This window comes from Lissotriton vulgaris, chromosome 10, assembly GCF_964263255.1.
Source record: "Lissotriton vulgaris chromosome 10, aLisVul1.2, whole genome shotgun sequence".
NCBI lineage: Eukaryota > Metazoa > Chordata > Amphibia > Caudata > Salamandridae > Lissotriton > Lissotriton vulgaris.
In genome coordinates, this window is record NC_141698.1 from 927,171,168 (window position 1) to 927,183,176 (window position 12,009).

A 12,009-nucleotide genomic window follows, 5' to 3' on the forward strand; every position below is an offset into this window, starting at 1 on the left:
GGGGCCATTCTGTTCTTTGAGCCTGAGAGAGGCTCCACCTGCCCAATTGATTTGCGAGCCCCGAGAGGCTCCAGAGGCCACAGTCAATCATTGCCCACATCATTTAGAGCCCTGAGAGAGGCTCTGGGGGCATCTTGATTATCCTGAAGAGCGCTGAAGCTCTATTTGCACATTTTGCTTGGCAAGCCCCTGAGAGGCTCCTTGCCCACTTTGTTCTTGAGCCCTCCTGGCTCCAACGTTGTGCATCTGTATTTATCAGCTGTCCAGCACTTAGTGGACAGTTGCCACGTTTAGGCTTTGTGTCTGTGCTGCCTGCGCAGACACCCCCCCTGACACTGAGACTCAGGGCATTCCGCCCCTTTCGAGGCCAGTTGGCCTGAGGGACATTTATGAGTGTTGTGCTTTGTGCACCCCGCGCATTATTTCTTGCTATGTAATTCTTGCGCATGTGTTCTAACCTGTACCTTTTCTAAAAGTGACCTGATTAGGTATTTTATGTTTATCCCCTTTTGCTAAATGTGACCTGCAGAGAGGATTGTTTAGGTCTATCCACTGTGCTAAATGTGACCTGCATAGAGGATTGTTGATTCCGCTTACCTTTTCTAAAAGTGACCTGATTAGGTATTCTTATGGTTATCCCCTTTTGCTAAATGTGACCTGCATAGAGGATTGTTTATGTTTATCCATTATGCTAAATGTGACCTGCATAGTAGATTGTTGATGGTTCATTTCATGTTAGGTTTCCTTCCCTTTGCTAAGAGTGAATTGCTTAGGTGTTGGTATTCCTTCCTTAGGTCCTAGTTACCTGCGTGATTTACCTACAGTGAGTTAGGGTTGCGTAGGAGGTCCTTACTGTTCCAGTGAGTACTGGATGTGTGTTGCATTTATGATTTTGGTGCTACTCATTCTATGTTTACGACATAAGTGTATATCTACCAGTATTATTATCTAACAAGTGCCTACCCCAGACAGTGGTCCATGTGGCCCTGTCCTGTACATAATTCCCCTTGTAAATTCTGCCCGTGCCCCTGGCACATTGTAAAGTTTGTGTTATCTAATGTGTTTTGTTTTCTATAAATACAAAGGCTATTTTTGATATATATCCTTGTGTGGAGTCCTTCTTTGTGGTGGGCCTTGGGTGTTGTTGCTGGGGTGCGTGCGCAAATACTTAACTCATACCGCCTCCAAGTTTAGCCTAGACTGCTCGCGCCACGCTACCTAGAGGGCGAGTGGGGGTTGCCTTGGTGTGTGACTACCCTGCCCGGACTTTAGGAATGGTGATCCCTGACTGACCTCGACGCGAGTCTTGGCCGGCCAGGGTCCCGTTTCTAACACAAAGGTACTACATAGCATAGATGCTTCTGACTTTCTCAAAAAATGTGACCAATGAACATATTGACCAAGTAGTTGAGGGAGGAATTCAGTCCGACAAGATCTCTTCGTCACAGTGTCTTTTTAGCAGTGAGCCATCACTGGTAGGCTCTAGTCCGTGTCCTTTCGTTGGCACTGTTGAGCACCGGCGGCGGAGCTATAGGTCCAGCTCGGATCCATCCTTACGCGTTGCAGGGTGTGGTCAGTCCTCTGCTGTTAGACCACAGTCCTGTTCCCTGACCAATCCTTTTAGTGGCGCCTTTTGCTCGGCACCTATATTTCCGTGGCATAACCCTATTTCCACCTAAATGCTGTTCTTCCTTTTGGCAAAAAGTCACGTGGAAAAGAGGGTGTGTGGTTCAATAGTCGATGGGAGAGAGAGCGGAGTGGGGTCAGATTTCCTGGGACACACCAAAGGGACCAAGGGAGCAAAGGATAACAAGCAAGCAGGCCCATCAATCGGGCTCGAAAATGGGGGGACGGAGGCTTCAGGCACACGTGGGGTAGCGGACAGAGAGCTTCAGGACAGCCCTTCATCCTTTCGTCTACCGCGTTTGAGAGTGCTGCCTCGTCCCGTATCTTGTTGCGCTGCGGCTCCACCTTTGGTCGAGGTCGCATGTGTCTCATGATCTGCAGCCAGGCTGTGCGCCACGTCCGACCCTTCTCCTCCGATGATCGTATATCTTTGAATGGGTAAAAACAAGTTTTAGAGAACTGACAGGAGAAGAGATTTTTACATTTGAATTCCACCCGCAATCCTAGCACCCGGGGGTTATGCTCATTGGTCATAGTCAGAAGTCTATTACCATGAAGTAAGTATGTGGGTATTTCTACTGTGTTTGCACCAAGTCTAATCGGCGTTCATTCATGACACATATGGACAGAGGTCAGATTCCTATTACTTGAGTATTTCATAAAAAACTCCAAAATTGGCAACATTCAGGGGAGACTCGTCCTTCCAACCCGAGCCTTAACAGTCTTACATTTCCCTTTAGAGCTGGCTAACTCTTTCAAGCAGAGCGGGGGTGCAATCATCGATGGACAGTGTTAACACATTTTTCTCGAGGGGCGACAGTTGGTCATGGTCATTAGTTATACATCGGGGACAGCAGCTGGGGTCAATCAGGTGGGGCGGGGACGCTTCGGGCATTCGCGCTTGGGTGCAAAGGGGTGGGGCAATCTGGGCATTGGGGGTCAACCTGGACATTAGCGCTTGTCTCTAACGAACTGAAAATAGGGTGCCGTTGACATATAGTTCCCCTATAAAAGGCCAGATTAGGGGACCTTAGTCGTCTTACCTGTCCTTTCTTTCTTAGCCAATTCGAGTTCATTCATTTTGCAGAAAGGAGAGGCAGCAATATGGCAAGTTACAATCGTTTTAGTTTCTGTCAATTTCGCTGAACACCTTCGCGTTCAATAAGTATCCAATCAGACTGGTGCCAGCGGGGCACAATTTTACCACAAAAAGGAAGATGGAACAGGGGGACTCTCATAGAGAGTGAGAGTCGTCCGCAACCTAAACGAGCCATTCGGTAAACGTATGACACGTAGGGAGAGAGAGAGAGAGAGAGATAGATAGAGAGGGAGAGAGAGAGAGAGAAAGAGAGACGTGTATGGGAATAGGTCATTTAGTGCGCTCACAACACAGAACAGCAGGGGTCAGGTAACAAAGAGACGAGAACAGAGGGGAGACATAAACCCATACAGTACATGCACACAAACCCAGACGAAGGAAGACAGGACACGTATCACATACAAAAAAATATTCACAACAAAACATAAAACAGTTATTGGCCCAAAAAAAAAGATCTTTCTGCATGCGGCGCATCTTTAGTATCCTATTTGTCTACGTGCTGAGCTCTTTTTACCTCTTCCTCCTTTTCCTTTCGTTTGCTATCTTTGCGAGCGTTCTCGATCGCTAATACTTACACCTCGGTCGGCCGGTCAGAAATTAACCTGGTCGGGCTATTGCCCACGGTTGGATCTTAAACCACTTTGAAGTTTCTCCTTTTGGTGAGAAGTTCTTCAGGCTGAGGCAACGGAGGGTATTGATCGGGAGAACAGTCGGACAGCTTGGCTATATCTATAAGAGTGCGAGAAGGAGGTGGTACATTTGGAACATCAACAACATTCCTACTTTCCCAGACGGGTGGTGCCTAGGTAACCCTTACCCCGGAACTTTTCCTTGTCCTTTCCCTATCTAGTAAAACGTCATAGGTGCACTATCTGGCGTGCTGGTTCGAGTCTAATTTCGTCATACAGTACTAACCCGTCAAGTTTCTATGTCAGTCCATCCTCCCAGTCGCTATGTTCTAAGGAGGAACAGTCATATCTAAGTCTATGTCTTTCAAAACTCGTTAGCATAAGTACTATGCTCAGATCCCCTCCTTCCCCTTTCGTCGGTCGTTCGATCATCACTCCTCCATACTTCAGCCGATGTTCCGGCGCAACCTGCAGAAGGGGGGAGAAAGAAGGGGGTGGGGGCAGCATTCAAAACACATCAACGCGCATAAATCCGAAAATGTTTTTACCTACCACATACTCGACCTATCTCCACGGGGTGCATTCTCTACCATCTCTGCGTTTAAGCCCAGAGGGACCTGTAGTGTTTAGATAGATAATCGTTGATGGTCTGTGTATCTACATGAATCACTTGATCGTGGCCTTTTAGGTCATGTGCAAGGGTGGTGGTCAGGTGGCGTTTCTTCGGTATCGCTTAGGGGCGTCTAAAACACTTTCCCGGCTGCCTGTGACACATAATGTAGCTGCTAAGTATCGGGCCTTTTTAACCTTCGACCTTAATGAGGCTGCTTATTTTTCGCTTATGTTGGAGACAGTAGTAACACATTCGAAACTCATTAATACAATCGCTACAATTATACTTTCTTTTTCAATAAACCTTTAATTAAAAAAAATGTTGGCGCACAAAATACGGGCCTACAACCCAGTGGACCGGCTACGGAGCAGACTGGAACTGTGCATAAGAGGAACGAAGTCGGTGGCCATTTATTTCATAAAGTGCAGCAGTGCAATGAAATCGTATCGAACTTTTTTAAGGGGCGAGTATAATGCGTGTCAAGCTTTCAATAATATCATCTCATTGTCCAACTATTTGCTCAAGACCTAACGTTTATCAATTTATTGTCCAAATGCCCAATCAGTGCTTATTTTATACCAATTCATTGCTTCCAAAAATAATTAGTACCCACCCTAAATCAGTTCACTGTCCCAGCACATAATCAATATCCATCTTATATCGCTTTCTTTTCCAAGCACATACTCAATATCCATCTTATCTACTTTCATTGTCCAGAAACTGCGTACATATCTTGTAGCATCAAGGCTGAGCAATCAGGGTGCAACAAGGAGTTTGAAAGTCTCATTTTGTATCGGCGCCATTTTGGGCGAGGCCAGGCAGGTCCCAGTAGAGTCGAAATGCCTCCACTGACTCGTGGTTGGACCAGAACCTCTTTTGGTAGTTCAAAAAGTTTTTCGCAATGGGGTAATAGACTAGCAATATGGATCATCAGTCAAAAAGTGGGGAGGGCGGCGACAATCTTTCCTACCGGGTCATTCTGGTGTTCCACCGGAACTGAACAAATCTGTATCTTTGCAGGATTTTAGTCATTTCCACACTGAGGCTGGCGCCGGCAGGAGTGCGCCGACGTCTCGTGGCTCCATCGGAGGACGGGGCGGGGGGCGCCTCGTGGAGAGGTCGGCCCCCCGGCTCTTTTAGAATCTTCAAGGTTGAGGAGCACAGGGCGTGTGCCCGTCCCGGGCAAGAAAACCCGCTTTTTGATATGGACCCTCTACAAGCAGGAGCGTTGGGGTGTCGCTGGAAGCCTCCACCTGGAGGGAGGTGGGGGAGGCTCGTTCGCGCCACCTCCCCCTTCCAGCGACCCCGCGCCGTTCTTCGGCTCCAGCGCTTTGGTATGGCCGTGCCAGGCGATGAAGATGGGGGGGGGTCGGAGGCAGCAAGACATCCCCCCCCTTTTGTGGCGGGACTGCCTGCAACTCTCAAGGGTTGCCGCTGTGGCGGGACTACCTGCAACTTTCCAGAGTTGCCCAAGACATAATTGAAAAGAAAGAAGTGTTGTCGCAGCCATTATAGTGGAAAGAAGCGCTGCCGACCTCGCCTTGGCTTCGGTCTTTGATGATGGCCGGATCAGGCAAGAGAAAGGGGGGGGGGATCGGAGGCAGAGGCAAGACATCCCCCCCGTGGCCTGCAGGGCAGCAGAAGAGGGGAAAAGGGGAGACCATTACGATTTTCGGGCCGTCCGCCCCACAGCCTCCCCTTCCGATGGCGGCCAGCCAGGCCCAGCTCTGCACACGCTGAGGCCTCGCCTTCCGGATGGGCGTAACCGCGGACCTGTTGCACTTCGGGATGTTCCGGAATGGGGGTAGGTGTTTATTGATTTGTATCTATTTCATGTTACCGTTATTTGGGCGTGGTGGGCAATGAGGCAGACATGTTTGGAGCAGGAATAGGCAGCGGAGCCTAGCTACCTCGTGGCTGTCTTGTCGTCGAACTTTCGCCATTTTATATTTCTTATTACGAACTATTCCTAATGTTTCTTATTTTTAGTGAAGTCGAAAGCTCATCAGGGGGTTACTGACTTAGCCCGATTTCTTTTATTTTTCCTTCCTTTCCTTAGCGTTTTTCAAGCTAAAGTTTCAGTTAATAGGGTACGGTGATCACTTCATATTTTTATATGTCCTTTCATTAGGGGTACTCCTGGACGGACCAGATGAGTTACCTCCAATAAATGGTCCGGGTGGAACTAGATTATCAATCAGTGGGGAACACATGTCCCTTCATTAGGGTATCATCCTGGACGGACCAAATGATGTACCTCCAATTACTAGGGTAGCCTCCTGGACGGACCAGATGGCCTACCTCCAATAAATGGTCAATGAGTGGGGAGCATATGTCCCTTCATTAGGGTAGCCTCCTGGGCGGACCAGGTGAGCTACCCCCAATAAATAGTCAATCAGTGGGGAGTGGGTAGGCCTGACGAATCATAAAGGGGCATAACCTACCCTTTACTACTTGCAAAGACTAGACAGAATATTTCTATTCCACGTTATTTGCAAACAGAAAATACCTCAAATGAACAATTCCTTGGACAACAATGTCCAGTCAATCAATCAATCAGTGGGGAGAAAAAACAGGCATGACGGATTACAACGGGGACAAACGTCTGCATTACCTGCCCTTCGCTATCTGCAAAGGGAGACAGAATATTCCTATTCGTCTCTGTTTGTGGACAGGGAAGATCTCAAAGAGCAACAATCGATATTCAATCGATATCAAACAATCAGTGGGGAGAAAGGTAGGCATGACGAATCATAAAGGGGCATTACCTACCCTTCTCTATCTGCAAAGAGAGACGAACGTTCCTATTCGCCGCTGTTTGCAAACAGAGAATGTCTCGTTCTCAAGAAGAGAACCAATATTTCAAGTAGCAACCAAAGCTAAATGAACCAATAACCAAACAATATCAGTATTTAAATACCAATTCCAATACAATCAATCAAACAATCAGATGGATGAAACCATCCTACCAATCAGGCGTAAAACGCCCTACTTAATCTTACCCGGACCGGACCATGTGGACAGTTCTTTGTCTTCCTCCTCCAGCGCCCGATCGTTCTCTTACTCTACGCAGCATTCCTGTGGGATTCCAGTCAGGACAATAGGTCACTCGAGAGAGGTCCGTTCAGAATCGGTGAAGTTCATTCGATCGGCAGCCGGACGAGGGCCCTCTCAAGGCAGGTATACTCTAATCATTTAGATGTTCACCTCGTCGTCTGGATCTCTCTTACTGGACCTTATGTCACTGATGGACCCCGCGTTGGGACGCCAATTGTAAAAGGTGAGCCCATATTACTACCGATGCCCGGGCTGCTGGCGCAAGTCGCCTCTTAGTTCCCATTCTGAATAGTTACCAAATAAAGAGACGGGCGCTGGGAGCAGGAATCACAAGAACAGAGTTTTATTTCTCATGAGGAGAGCCTGTCATTTCGGAAATGAAACACAGTGTCTTTCGGGAGGTGCTCTAACAAGTTCTCTGAGACATCGCTTTTTATACTTTACAAAACATTCCTTATTACAATAACAACATTGTGAAACAAGGGAAAGACATCCCCATAATCCTCGTGTCAATCCCACCCCCCATACATCCACAATAGAGGCCCTTAGCCTGCCGATAAGAGGAGGGGGCAATCACGCAGCTGAGTGTTCCGCCGATTCTTTGGATGTGTGCGCCTGATCGTACCCCAGGGGGTGGGGAGGCCAGGATCAATAGTGGGTCCTTTGAAGAGGAGTGACTCCATACACTAAGGGGCAGTAAACAGTATCTCCCGGCTTAGGCGATGGCCTCGGACCTGTGTGGACAGTCAACCGCGGAGGGAGGGTTTACCAACAGAGGGGTTATTCATGAAAGGAAAGGAGGTGTTGGTCAGGCGCGGCCGTGACTCCCAAGGACAGGGTCATGCGGACTTGTGCATGTGAGAGAGGGGGGCAGCCGGGGTGCGCGGAGGAAGAGGGTCATTTGAGAGTGGGGGGGGGGGTGTTCAAAATGCGCGCAGGAGGGAAGCCGGGGATTTCAATGAGCAGGCAAAGAGGCCATGGTGCCTAAAATGGCTGTCAGGTACATGCGGGCATGGGCCTTTGCTGGTGGTGTGATGCGGTCAACGTATCAAGACATTCATGGTGCGCACAGGGAGGGGAATGGGAAAAGACAAATGAACGCCGCTTATGTACATCAATTTCGTGAATTTCCACAAGTACTGGGCAAGAAAAACACTTAACGAATAAATAAAACAGAATAAACCGTCCTAACAAGATACATTGATATTTTTAATTTGGAACACGACGTGTGATAAATAGATGGAAAGAGTAACTTCCAAATTGAGAGAAAGAGCCCTGAGAAAGCGGCTTTACACTTTTGCGAAACATGTGTTGGCTGTTGTCTTAAATGTCATGAACTGGTACAATGAGATGTTAAAAAAACTATGGTCGCAACTTCAGTGTGGATAAACAGTTGTCTAACTGAAATAAAACTAAAAAGAAAAGTGAATTTCATAGTATGAATTTGAAATTTTTGAACAATTTCATTACCATTATTCTGATTACCATGCATCTAGTGTCTCACTGAGGAGCACCAGTTACAACAAGACCACTATCTCCCTAAACTGCAACTGCAAGTTAAGCTCAGATATAATAGGATGTTCTGACTGCACTACTGTGGTTATTAAACACATTTCCTATCTATGAGATGCCCCTGGCTTCTTCACATTCACTCCTGTTCAAGTACTTTCAACCAGATTCAATAATCTTTCATCCAGCTGTTTATCATGCTTTTTTAAAACGTGTTCTTTTCCAGGAAGAAGGGCATTCTCCCAGTTACCTTTCTTTCCCTGCTACTCTTTTTCCTAACCCTGCCTTCTACGCTTTTTACTCAGATGTCAAATTCTACATTCTTAAACCTTTTTTGCCATTAGATTTCCCTCTCTTTTTCCTCTGCTCTCTTATCCTTTCAGTTCTTATCCACCTTGTCTCTCCTTTTTTCTAACCCATGTTCTAAATATAATCTCCCCTCTCGTTCCATTGTGTTCCGTTCTTTTCCCTACCATCTCTCCATGATCACCTAAGATTCTTTACTTAATTCCTATCCTGGTTAATGCTCTCTCATTTCTCCCTCCTTTACCCTTATTCCTCCTTCCTTTCACCCCATTACTTGATTCCATTCCTTCTCTCACTTCTTTCACTTATTCCTCTTGTCTCCTCTTCCTTTGACTCTCTTTCCCAATTCCCATCCTCAATGACCCACTGTTGTAGGGTAGACTGTGGCACAACTGAATTCAGGCAGAACGTGCAAAAGTTCACGGGAGTCAGCGCAAACTTAGCCATCATCCCTCCGAGGACTAGGCCCTTGCACCTTAGACCCCTTTTCCTTTCCCAGGTTCAGTAATTCAGGAGGACAGGTCATAAAATGAGGAGTAACACATCTATGTGAAACTTGTTTCTAGTAAAGGGAATATCTACATGTAAATGTAAATGTAAATTAGTATGTAAACCATGTGCAAATGAGCGTCATTAGAGCAAGGGCAATTGGAACAGCAATTTTCAATGTTAGTGATGTCAAGTGCAAGTGCTGCTGGAACTGTAAGACGGGGATAATTCTATCTAATGGCGAGGCTTACACTGTGAAGGACACGTACAGCGTTACCAGCTGCATACACGGACAACCCGACCTAAGGATAGTACACCAGAATTAGGGGCGCTTCAGGCGGTCCTGCCAAAATAACCCTCAGGTCTGATAACCCTCTTTCTGCCAAAGCTTCAATCTCTCACATCACAATGCCCCTGCACAATGCACCCTTACTTTGACAGGAAGACAGAGACAAGCGCGCAGTGTTTCAATATGAGAGCAACCATGATAATTCAACTTCTGGCCCACTCGCAACAGACAGTGCCACGGAACTTGTGACCGGGCCAGGCGCAGAAAGAATTAAAAAAAGAAAAAGGGGCCTAAGGGGCAAGGGCCTAGGCCCCGGCAACCACCGATGAATCAGATCAAGCCAGAAGCAGGAGGATTATTGCATGCAATTCAAACAACTGGACGGCGTCCGGTCCAGTCGTCAAAAGACTCACATGCTGGTGGCAGATAGGGGGGAATAAAATTATGGGGTGCCGACTTTCCCAGTCCCTGCCCTCTGAGATGCCTGCCTCGCCTCCTCTACCACCCATCAGAGAGTCATGCGCACTTGTTATTGCGTGAGCCAAATGCACATGGGCATCACCAGGCAGCAGACTCCACTCTAACCATGGAACACAGACGCAGAGGCGATGACATCTGCGCCCTACGCGCGTCTACATCATCATGATCAATGATCACATGGTCAGGTGTTTTTTTTAAATTAATTATTAGAATGAGTCAGATATAGCAGGCTCCATGCTGCTGCCTAAATAAAATTGAAACCGTCCGGCGGGTCACTGCTCACGTCACGTGACATCACGGAAACGGTCACACGGACCGAGCACCAGCATTTTATGAAGCCTAGAGAGAATCGTTGTGTTCAGGTGGCCTGGTTGTGCTTAACGCAATGTTATGTTTGACTTTACTTTGCATGGTCGGTCCGACATGGCCGAATCGGCCCCCCAGCAACAGAACCGGCCCCCATCCAACCTACCGGGGGATTGCCCAGTGCCCGGAATTGCCAGTCCGGCCCTGAGTGTAGCCAAATAGAAAATCTTCACCCTCAAATTCTCTACATGTGCCTACATTCTGCAATTAAATTATCCAGTAAAGAACGAGCAATAGATGGAAAGGTGCGATAGGGAGCTCTATGTGCCCCACAAAGAGAAAAGTTTTCCTAGTGCAAAATAAAGTTACACACTTTTTCTTCCATTTTACTTTACTTGCTAAATGCTACCACTGCTGCACAAAGTCAGTGATCTTCCTAAGTCCAGTGCAGAGAATGTTACGAAAAAAAACATTATGGCACTGCACCAGATGAGGTGAAGTACTTACTACTCTCCGCATATATGTGGGACACAACATAAAAGGGAGAAATGCAAATAAGAATACTTCTGTCAGGCCTCACCCTTGCAACAGTGTCTTCCACTCTCTCGCCTCCTGCACGTTGGCTTGAAAAGCATGAGACAGAAAATAGGCATAGTGCCCACACCGTCACCCGCTCCTCCCTGCACTTGAAAACATTTTACCCATGAATGATACACCAGACACTTTGTTTATGGGTAAAGAACTGCTGCAGGTTTATTATCATACAACCATAGTATGACATTAGTGGGTCATCTTACGGGCGATCCAGGGCAGGAAGCCCCTCGCTGCCCCGCCCGCCTGTAGAGCCAGCCAGCACGGTGGGTATACGCCCGGAAGGTGCCGCACCTTGTAGATCCTTATCTTGGACTCCCGCCCCTTTCAGGGCGGAGCGGAATGGCACACCCCCGGTTGGTTCAGGCCCCCCAACCGCCCGAAGGACTAACGGGGCGCCGTCGTGGTTTCCGGAACCTCCTGCGGCTCACGGTCTTAGGCTCGGGCACCCTTACTGTGCCGGGCAGAGGTACCCTTACTGTACCCGTCTGCCGCAGATGTACCCTTACTGTACCCGTCTGCCTCCAGATCGCCCTGTAACTCCGCCTGCAACACAGAAAAACATTAAAACGTTCCAATGATTCGCACCGCCTGACATGCTGCTGGGTAAGCGGACAGGGTGGGTGCAGCACTCGAAGAGGGGCGGACGGAGGCAGCCCGGGGACGGATGCCGAGCACTGGGCAGAGGCAGGAGGCAGAGGACGCGGGAAGGGTGGATCAGGCCCTATATACCTAGCACGCCCACCCCAGGAAGGTCCTCCCCCGGCTGGGTGGCATGCAGATACTTGAGAGGGGCAAGGGGGCTCCCTGGATTCCCTCCCAACCCCAGCGCGCAAGAAGAAGACAGGGGGAGGGGGCTGGACTAGTGGCCACTAAGGAGGCTGCCCTGCAAATGTCCCCCTGCGTGGGACGCGGGCAGCGGCATGGTGCCCACACCGTCACCCGCTCCTCCCCGCACTTGAAAACATTTTACCCATGAATGATACACCAGACACTTTTTTTATGGGTAAAGAAC